At 47.6% G+C, this 10,141-nt stretch overlaps 1 non-coding gene across 1 annotated transcript; it reads right to left on the reverse strand.

Moving 5' to 3' along the window:
• Positions 1-6,137: 6,137 nt before the first annotated feature.
• On the reverse strand, positions 6,138-6,240 carry LOC115868823. The gene has a single exon (XR_004045800.1). It is a non-coding gene; the product is annotated as a U6 spliceosomal RNA (small nuclear RNA).
• Between the last annotated feature and the right edge of the window lie 3,901 nt (positions 6,241-10,141).

Genomic DNA, 10,141 nt, shown 5'->3' on the forward strand with positions numbered 1-10,141 from the left:
GTCTAGCCTGTTGGGGCACCATGCCCTGTCTCCAATGTCCACCCTCATCATTCCCTGGGGATCTTTCTACTCCCCTCCCCTGCTGTTCCGCTGCACACACCTGCCCCCCGCCCCAGTGCCTTGCCTCAGCATGGCGGGGTCAGATCAGGCGCAATTCCCAGTGTGAGAATTTTTAACTCTTCCTTCTTCTTAAATCACAACTTTCTAATCCAGAGATTCTGAGTTAGAATGTTAGAAGATTAGAATGTTAGAATGTAGAAGAGTTAGATTAGACTGATGCTTGAAAGCAGAGGAGGGAATCTTCTAACACCACAGTCCAGGGCTTCTGCTGGTCCCTCCCACCCTCCCCAACATTGCAGCTAGAGCTCCTCATGCCTAGTGAGCAGACGCGTATGCTGGATCGCACACTGGATGTTGACGGCGAAACAACTGCATTTAGAGTTGTTTGTTCTAAAATACACAATAGAAACACGAAGTTAAAAAATACGATGCCAGGTGAGTTCGTGGACATGTCCAGAGAGTTTGTACCAACAAATCGTTAGGCGCCATCAAGTTGGTTCCCACCCATGGCGCCCCTATATCCAATAGCCTGGAAGACTGCCCGGTCCCGTGCAAGCCACACAGTTGTGATGTTGGAGCCCATTGCTGCAGTCACGGTCTCAATCCATCTTGACGAAGAGCTTCCTCCTTTTCACTCACCCTCTCCCAAAGTATGATGTCCTTCTCCAGGGACAGGTATTTTCCTGACAGGTCCAAGACATTTGAGATGAGGTCTCGTCATCCTTGCTGCTGAGGAGCATTCTGGTTGGACTTCTTCCAAGACAGATTTGTTCCGTCTTTGGCAGTCATCCTTTAGGTATTAGGTATCTCTAGGTACTACCCTCTGTATGCAAGTCCAGCAATGAACATTTCAGAAAGGTTTGAGAAATATGACCAGATGAATGAGAAGCGCTGCTTAGAAAGTTCTGGAAGAGGGCACACTGTTGGCTTCATGACTTGCATGCTTTCTCCCTTCGTGACCTTCTGCCACTTTTTCTGGGGACTCCAAATCCCCTCCGTACTTGTGGGTGACCTGTTGTCTTCATCCGTTTTCCTTCACGTGCCTCTCTTTGTCTCATCTGTCTTTTTGGCTAGATACGGTGTCTGATATAGAACTCACCCTCAACTGGAAATACACTTTTATGTCACTTCGTCCTATTCACAACCAATTAGCAAAGACACAAGGAAAGCAATTCACCAAAGATCTCAATGGATGATAAATGATTATTGTGTTGCCTGTCCTAAGAGGATGTCTTTCAAGGAAACTAGTCTTGAAAATTGGACAATACTTTTATTTCAAAAAGTAAATATTTTATTTTTAAGTTTTATTGGCATATAACTCATGTATCATACAGTTCGGTGGTTCAAACATATTAAAAAGAGTTGTACAATCATCTGCACAATCAGTTTGAGAACATTTTCTTCTCTCTTGGACTCATTATTATCAGTGCATTTCCCCCTCCCTCCAACCTCTGTGAACATACCCTACAAGAACCATCAATGCAATCACTGCCAAATAATATTCTAAACTGAAGTCATTAAGATGGCTGTGTTTCTTCAGGGTCCTCAAAGCCCCCGATGGCTCTATTTTATCTCACTCACTGCGATCGAGTTAATTCTGACTCACAGGGACCCTCTAGGCCAGGGTAGAACTGCCCCCATGGGTATCCAAGGCTGTAACTCTTTACAGGAGTAGAAAGCCTCGCCTTTCCAGCAGGGAGCTGCTGCTGGTTTCCAGTTGACGACTTTGAGGCTAGCAGCCCAGTGAGTATCCCACGACACCACCAGGGCTCCCTTTGTACAGCTGGCCATAGAGAGATGCCTGAAGAAGCCAGGAGCTGCATTATAGGCTGCCCAGTGAATCCCCGTGCGGTCAAAGAGGACTTTGTTCCTGGGGATAAAATTGGAGCCCTCTCCCCTCTCTCCACTGTAGAAAAGCTCCGCTGGTGTAGGGTGAAGGGGGAAAGGGGGGAGGTTGAAATCAGCCATTTAGCAGATGCCGTGAGTTGATTGAGGTCAGCCAGAGAGGAAGGGGAAGTGGTGTTTGGGGTCTGCTGTGTTCTGGCCAGCAATGTGCGTGCCTCTGTTAGACAAGCTGCTTTCTCCCCCTCTTCCTCGAACAGGCGGTCTCGTTGCTGGAAATGACGGTCAGCTGTTGCCCGCGCGTAGCCACGATCACATGTCCCGCCACCCACGCCGGAGCCCGGGAAGCCCGACCACAGACCAACCTCAGGGAGGCATGAATAATTAGGTAGGCATAATGGAAGGCACTCATTGCACCCTCCAATTGCATAAGCCCATTACGGAACTCTGCTACATCAGCTTCTATCTTCCAAGGGGGGAAGTCAGAGGATTTTCATACAAGGGCACTGTAACCCTAGACAAATCCAATAAAGCCTTTCATAGCTGCTACCAAGTCAGGGAGGGCTCAGACATCAGCAGCCTCCGGCAGCAGCCGGACGAATACCCAGGCGACATATTCTTCAAGCAGAGGCCCACGAAAGACATCCTCCGAGAGCTCTACAAGCTCACAGCGGAGAGGGACCGCCTGCTGGCCGGTCTGCTGAGCTCCGACCACATCCTGGGGGTCACGATGGGCAACCAGGAGGGGAAGCTGCCCGAGCTGTCCGTGAGCCTGGCACCAGAGGACGACTGTTTCCAGAGCGCTGGCACCTGGTGGGGAGATCCCCCCTTGGGCTCCCTCAACAAGAGGAGCACCCATGGGAGCAAGAGGCTCCGGAGGTCCGGCGGGAGGAGGGAGAGTTCCCAGGCACTCCCACAGCAAAGGGAAAGAAGACAAGAGCAAGGGGCCGGGGAAGCCGAGCCTCGGCTGGGGAAGGACCAGGTCCCCCTGAGCAGTTCCTTCCCCCCTTCTCCAGCAAGGCCTGATCTGCTGGAGGAAAGAGGGAACCTGAACCCAGGTGGAGCACTTCCCACTTCCCTGAGGAGGAGAGAGAGCTGCCCCCCAGGGCTCCCCTGGACATTGGACACAGACCCTGGGGCTGGGAGCTTTGGAGGCGCATCTGACCAGTGCACCAGCACAACCGAGGCAAGGAATGATGGTGTCCGGGGAGCACAGAGGCGGCCTCTCAGGGCGCAGCATCAGCAAACAGGGTGGCCGGAAAACCACAAGGACCCCGAGAAGCGTCCAGAGACCGAGAGGGGCCGGAGGGAGAGGCCAGCCAAGCAGACAAGCAGGAGGAAGCCCGTTTCCAAAGCGGTGGCCAGAGTCCAGGACGTGCCCGCTCAAGTGCAAAGAGTTGTTCAGACGTATCCCGCGGGTGAGGGAAGGATCGCGGTTGGTCCTGAAGCCCCCGCCAAGTTTAGACCCAACATGGACTTGCTCACCTTCCCCCCAGGCTCTGGGGCTGGAGCTCCGAGCTGTGCCAGGGTGTGGGGCAAAGAGCAGCAAGGGGACCAGTCCTGGGCCGGATTCAGAGCCTTCACTGCTGGCACTTCAGCCATTGCGGGTGCGGAGGGCGCTGTCAACAAGGCCCTCCTGAAGGTGATAGAGAGTGAGAAGTTAGACGAGACCACTGAAGGCAAAAGGCTGGGCTTCCCGATCAGTTCGAGGACTTCCCACACCCTCCCACAGAGCCACAGCAGCAGGAGGAACATGGGCTTGCCGCTGAGTGGCCACAAGACCTTGTTCCTGGATCAGCCCCCTAAGGTAGGCCTGGACTCCTCACAGCCCAGAGGGGAGGAGAAGAGGCCATCGCCCCCAGCACCGGCAGCTCAGGGCATGGTGTTTAATAATTCATCCCTGCAGTCCCAGTCCAGCACACACCAACGGGTGCCACCTGTCCCCTCCCCTCCATCTCCAAAGCTCCCCAGCACTCAGCCACATCACAGGATCCTCCGGCTCCTGTCACCGCCCGGTGAGAAGGAAGCTGCTCTTCGGGACTCTCCTGCTAGAAAGAGCGGGGCCATCTCTGGGTCCCTCGCTGCTAGCACCTTGGAGCCATCATCCTTGAAGGAGGTCACGGAGACCACAGGAGCCAGCTCAGCCTCCCTCGGAGCAAGCCAACCTCAGTTGGTCCCTGGGCAGTCTTTGGAAAAGAGCCTGGGGCCAGAGACGACCACCGTTGGACTCCAGCCCCACTCACCTCCAGGTCAGTGCCTGCTTACAGTGTTTTACATCAATTCTTGGGCAAGACTTAGCAGCCTGTTTATGTTACTCAGAGACTGGCTAAGAAGCAACGGACCCAAATCCTCGGGGTCTATAGGTCCTTTCACCTTGTAACGACTGGGAATGCCACAGGGGAGTGGAAGGATGGTGTCCATGAGGCTGCCTTTAGAGGCCGAAAGGGTCATTGCTTCCAGCAACCATACTTTTTAAAAGTTCTCCCCGCCCCCACCCCCGCCTCTTTTTTGGGGGCACGCTGTAAAGCCGCCTCCTGGGTTACTTAAAACAGGTCTCCCAAAGAAAACAGAAACAGGCAGGGAGAAGTAGTGACCTGCCACTGCCTTTGATGCTAACACTGGGTAATTGGCCCATTGACCTAATTCTTCAGCCGCGTGCGCTGCCAGTGTAGGTCCGGGGTTTGCTGAGATACTGTGAGCAGAAGAGCAAAAGCCCAGGGCATCGTGCCTTTGCTCGGGCATCCGTCTCCAGTTGGAGGGTTTGCTGTTATTTATTTTGAATGGTTACCTCTATAAGCTCCATCATTTTATGGCAGAGGCATTTTTATAAAGGACAAAAAGCAACCACAACAGAAGAGAAATGATGAATTCCATCTACTTTGGAGAAGCGTCGTTCACATTGTTTGGAAACTCCTATTTCACTCCTGAAACAAGCATGGCGTATCTGTATATTTCAAAATTCTATGTTATTTATAGGCATCCACTGCTACTGGTAGAGCTTAGCTTCTTAAATCAAAAGATGCTACAGAACTAATCTGGATTGTGTTCTTAATGTGATTGGAAATTTTCCATGAAAGTAATTGTGTGGGCTCAGTATGTATTCCAAAAGATAGTATGTAAGAAGTGCCAGCCCTACAGTCATTACTGGTCCCGTCCACGCTGATGTGGCTCCATGCTTGCGTTTTTATGCACTCTTGTGTAGGCAATATGCTCTTTTTTAGTGATCCTTTTCCAGCATGTGGCTAATGCTCTATCAAGGGGATCATTTATAATAAGACAGGGAATCGGTTAAAAGTTACGGAGACTTTGTCTCACGGAGTGTAGACACCTTACTGGGAAGGGCCAGTCACTAGAGAAGGCCGTCATGCTTGGTGAAGAGTCAACAAAAGAGCAGACCCTCCACACGATGGTCTGACACAGCGGCTGAACTCGTGGGTTTCGCGCATCACAGTGACTGTGAGCCTGGCACAGGCCAGGGCAGTGTTTCATTCTGTTGTACAAGAGGTCCCCGTAAGTCAGAAGCCACTCCGTGGCATCAAACAATAACACCCACAAAGCTTAAGGGGAACACCATGCCTTCGCTGTAAGATAAAAACCACCTGGCTAGGAAAGAGGAGCCTTTCCAGCCCCCGTGTGCATGTTCAACCCTTGACATTTAATGAGCTTCTCTAGATTTTACGATCCAGGGTGTGGCTCCTTAGAAATGCCATAAATGCTTTCCATCTATCTTACTTTAGTAAGAGTTGATCCTTTCAATAGCCAATGCGCCTCACAAATTTGTGGGTTTAATATCATATATCACAGAACTCTGGTGACAAAAAAAACCAAACAAACATTTTTCTTTATGGCTGTTGGAAACTTGGAAAAGAATATCTCCAGAATGATTATGTGAGACACTTCTGGAAGCATCATTTTGGAATAGCCCATGCCTTAACTCCAGGGGGCTCTTTTGAGAAATCACATCAAATTCTAGGATTGAGTGAGCCCCTCCTCCTGAAACCTGGTTTTAAGCACATGGATCTCTAATGAATCTTTTCCCCCCAACTAGTTTATTGATATAAAATTCACATACCATACACTTCCCTAGGCAAGTCGTTTTTAAAAAAAGATCCCAATCAGTTCTAATGTATCCTCCCCCTTCCAACTTTCATTATTTGCTCCCCAATTCCCCTCATGCTCCCCTCCCCATAAACCATTGCATCAGTTTTTGACTCTGCGTCCACACCTTCTGTGTTAAAAGTATGCAACGTTTCATGAATTTGCGTGTCATCCTTGCACTGGGACCACGCTAATCTTCTCCGTATCCTTCCAATTTTAGTGTATGTGCTGCTGAAGCGACGTTCCAATGCCATCTTTTATTCTCTTATTTCTTACTCAAAAACTCGCTGTCAACAGGTCGATTTGGACTCAAAGTGACCTTGTAGGGCAGGATATAACTGCAGCTGTGGGTTTCCAAGACGGTACCCCTTTACAGGAGTAGAAAGCCTAGTCTTTCTAAAGAAAGACTGGTTGTCTTTGACAGAGTGGCTGGTGGTTTTGAACTGCTAACCTTGTGGTTAGCAGCCCAACATGTAACCACTAGAGCAGCAGGGCTCCTTCTCTGATGTAAGGTTTTCTTCTTATTTTTTCTCTCCTATGTCTACCTATGTAAATAATTATAAAAGCTCCATTGTTTCTGGGTCAAGGCAGGGGCATGGAGCACACTGGGTTTCTCTTGGTGGTTGGCCCTGAGCCCATGAGGGATAACTTCAAAGGATGATCTCACTTTCCCTTGGCTTCTCCAGACACTGTTCCATAATCATTCCCTCTAGTCTAGCCTCCACTTTTCATAAGGATCTTTCAGGAGCCAGTTAGAAAAACCATCTGGATCCTTTGACAGGGGGCCCTTCATGCTTCTAACCTTACAAAAGCAGAGGCTGCAAAAGTAAAGAGAGTAAGTGGGAAAGACCTGAATTTCTGTAAGTAGAGACTTTCTGCCAGAGCACCAATAACTCTCTTATTGGCCCTTCTTTGAGAGGCATGAGCAATGGAGGGACCAGAAAATGTCTTTGATTGGTATCCAATCATCTGTGTCCTGTATTCTTGCCCCTTTCCTCCTTGTAATTCCCCTTTTCTATTGCGGTGGGAAAAGGCCAAACCAAACCCAAGCCCACTGCCATCAAGGTAAATTCTGACTCTGTAGAACAGCATGAAAATGTCCCATAGGGTTTCCCAGGCAATAAATCTTTAACACAGCCGAAGACCCCATCGTTCTCCTGCAGAACAACTGGTGGTTTGAAGTGCTGACCTTTCAGTTCGCAGCCAGACACTTAGCTCTTAGGCCAATAAGGCTCCTTCTATAGCCTTGAGTCTGCTTTATATCGTAGGCCCTTCAATAACTTCTTGCAACTCCTGGCATTTGCCTAATTCCAACGACTTTTGCTTTCGCATTATTTTTTCTCCCAGTGAACTCCAGAGGAGGGCTCCGACAGTTCCCAGAGGCCCCATCGGCAGGACACACTTCATTTACCTTTGCCGTACCCTGGCCCTTTATTTGAATCCAACTTCTACCTTCTCCTATGTTAACTATTAGCCAGATTGAGTTTATGGCCTGTGGACATTTATTTCCTGTGGAAATAGCATGCAGGTCTTTTATTGAAGTGTTGCGATTAAGATTATCAAAAGGTCCCATTAACTGCTCAGGTAAGAGATGAAGTCTGGCAAAAGCAATCAGATCCCTTCCAGTTGGAAGGCTCTTTAGTGTTTATGGGCAAGTAGTAATTCCCCCAGAAAGAGGGGTATCTGCTTGTCCTTCTCACAGGACCGTGCAGGTAAAGCCAGCACTACCTCCCACACAAAGAAGAACCAGCATCAAGGCATCACAGTGGGTTTGGGCTCACACACAGTTGGCTTTGCGATTTCCCCAACTCTTCATTTTAAGGTCCGTGCACAGGGAGGCGTGTTCTGGTAGGATCAAACAGATAACATGCTAGCAGTGAATGACGACCAGGGTTGTCCTTTGGAGGGGTGATATTTCTCCCTCTAGACTTGGAATGGGGTTTATGGCATTGTGTGGTTATGATAAGCCTCCTTGAGAATGTTCCTGCAACGTTGTGGGATGTGATTGTTGCTCACGCTTGCAGGGACTCTAGGAGATGTGCCCATCTTTATAGCAGTAGTTTTGGGGCTTGGTGCTGACATTGCCTCCCATGTTGCTGGCTTTTGTTTCCCTTTGATCTGAAGAGACCCTCTGAGGCCAGAGTAGTCACATGGAAAATGCTCCATGCATTACTGTGCTCCTGAACAATCTCATGATCATCTGCCTTGGCCGGAAGTCACTGCAGGGGGGGAGATGGGAGTTTTGCCCCAGGCATACTTTCAGAGAGTGTGAATCATTTGATCCGTTCTTGTGCCCATCAAAAGATGTAGTTAAATGTCAGCTGATTAAGGGTTGATATGGCATGCATGTAATATGTTTTATTGCATCTAGTACTACTATAAAAACTTGGATTTCTCTTGGGGCATAGATCATAAAGAGTAGATACAAATCTTTCCCACATTAATATAGAGGTTTTTTGCAATTCTAGTAGAAATTTAAAGCTTCATAGCATTAAGGAATCTATGCAGCCATTTAGGATTATTACAGATAGTACGCCAAAAAGTATCTGTAGTTAGAGTTTAGATAGAAAACACTATTAAAAATTGCATTCCCCATATTATACCCAGATAAAATAAAAATAGGAGCTAAATTGACAGGTAAATGCATTACTATGTACTCTTGAGAAAATAATGAAATTATAATGAATTTAGAAGTTTCACTTTTCAGAATTCAGTACACACACCAGTAATAATGTGCACCAGGGTGTTTACTATAGCATTGTTTATATTGGTAAAAATAGCTGGAAACAATTTGTCTATCAGGAGAGAAATGATTAAATAAATAATTGTATATTTACTCTGCAATAGTATCGCTCACTCAATATATGCCATCCATTCAATTCCGATTCATCGTGCCCCTATCGAGCAGAGTAGAACTGCCCCTGTGGATTTCCAAGACTGTAACTGGTTTTGGGAGTAGAAAGCTTCATTTGTCTCCTATGAAGTGGCTGGTAGTTTTGAACTGCAGACCTTGCAGTTGGCAGGGCAACAGGTAACCACCACACCACTGAAGTATTGAGCTAAATTTTTGTATTATATTTCAAACTCATATGTAGTCTGTCTTTGCTCCCTGATAGGTGCCACTTCTCCTGTCATTAAGCTACCCTTTCTGTCCATCATGGGTATATATATATATATATATATATATATATATATATGTATTCATGCATATGTTGATTGCATATGTATTTATATATACATGTATAAGTATAATTGGGGGGAAAGAATGGGGTTGAATATCAAGGTGATAGGTATGGGAACAGACCAGTCTGGGTTCTAAATATTCATTATCCAGGTCCAGGAAGCACTGACAATACAAAGAAGCCCTCCCCTCCCCCCCCAAGACCACAGAATTTCTGCCAAGAGAAATGGAGGTTGCTAGACCTGTAAATGTATCTGCAAGTGGGGGTAATAAATATCCTGATGTCCACTCTCCTTTGACCTTCTGTCTGCAAACACTTTTTGAAGGAATGAGCCAAGAGGCAGAGTGTAAGGAAGGAGGTGATTTCCATTTACATAGGACAGCCTCCCGAGGCCCAAAGTAGGGTTGGAAGGGTAAAAGGAAGATGAGATGGTGCAGAAACCCGGAGGAGCTTGACGACCTGAGTGGTTTCTGTTATAGGAGGCCCAGTAGACACAGCTGGTGAGGAAGCAGAAGTGGAATATGACTCTTTCCCTCCCCCCACCAATTAATTTGTGGATGATGTAGAAAGGCATGAGAGTAAGGCAAAAAGTATTACTAGAAAACAAAGGAATAATTATTTTTAAAGGTTTATGAAATAAATATATACATAAATGTGAAGCGATCGTTTCTCAGCATACCCAACATCTAGGCCAGACACCCAGAAGGTGATATCTCCAACTCTTACCCTTCGATTGATACCACATCGGAAGAATTCTGTGCCTTCAATTTACGGGCAATTTAAGGGCAGTTGGGGCATCACTGAGGGAATCAAGCTGTGTTCCTTTTCAATGTTTTTTGAATTTTGGAAGCACAAAGAAGCCTGAAGAGTCAAGATCCAGGGATACAGTATGCAGAGTAAAGGTTCTCAATGGAGTCCTCACAGAACAGGGCTGGCTGCTCTGGAAGACTGAGCAGGTG

This window comes from Echinops telfairi, unplaced genomic scaffold, assembly GCF_000313985.2.
Source record: "Echinops telfairi isolate 266 unplaced genomic scaffold, ASM31398v2 ScPeMD7_18;HRSCAF=68, whole genome shotgun sequence".
Lineage (NCBI taxonomy): Eukaryota > Metazoa > Chordata > Mammalia > Afrosoricida > Tenrecidae > Echinops > Echinops telfairi.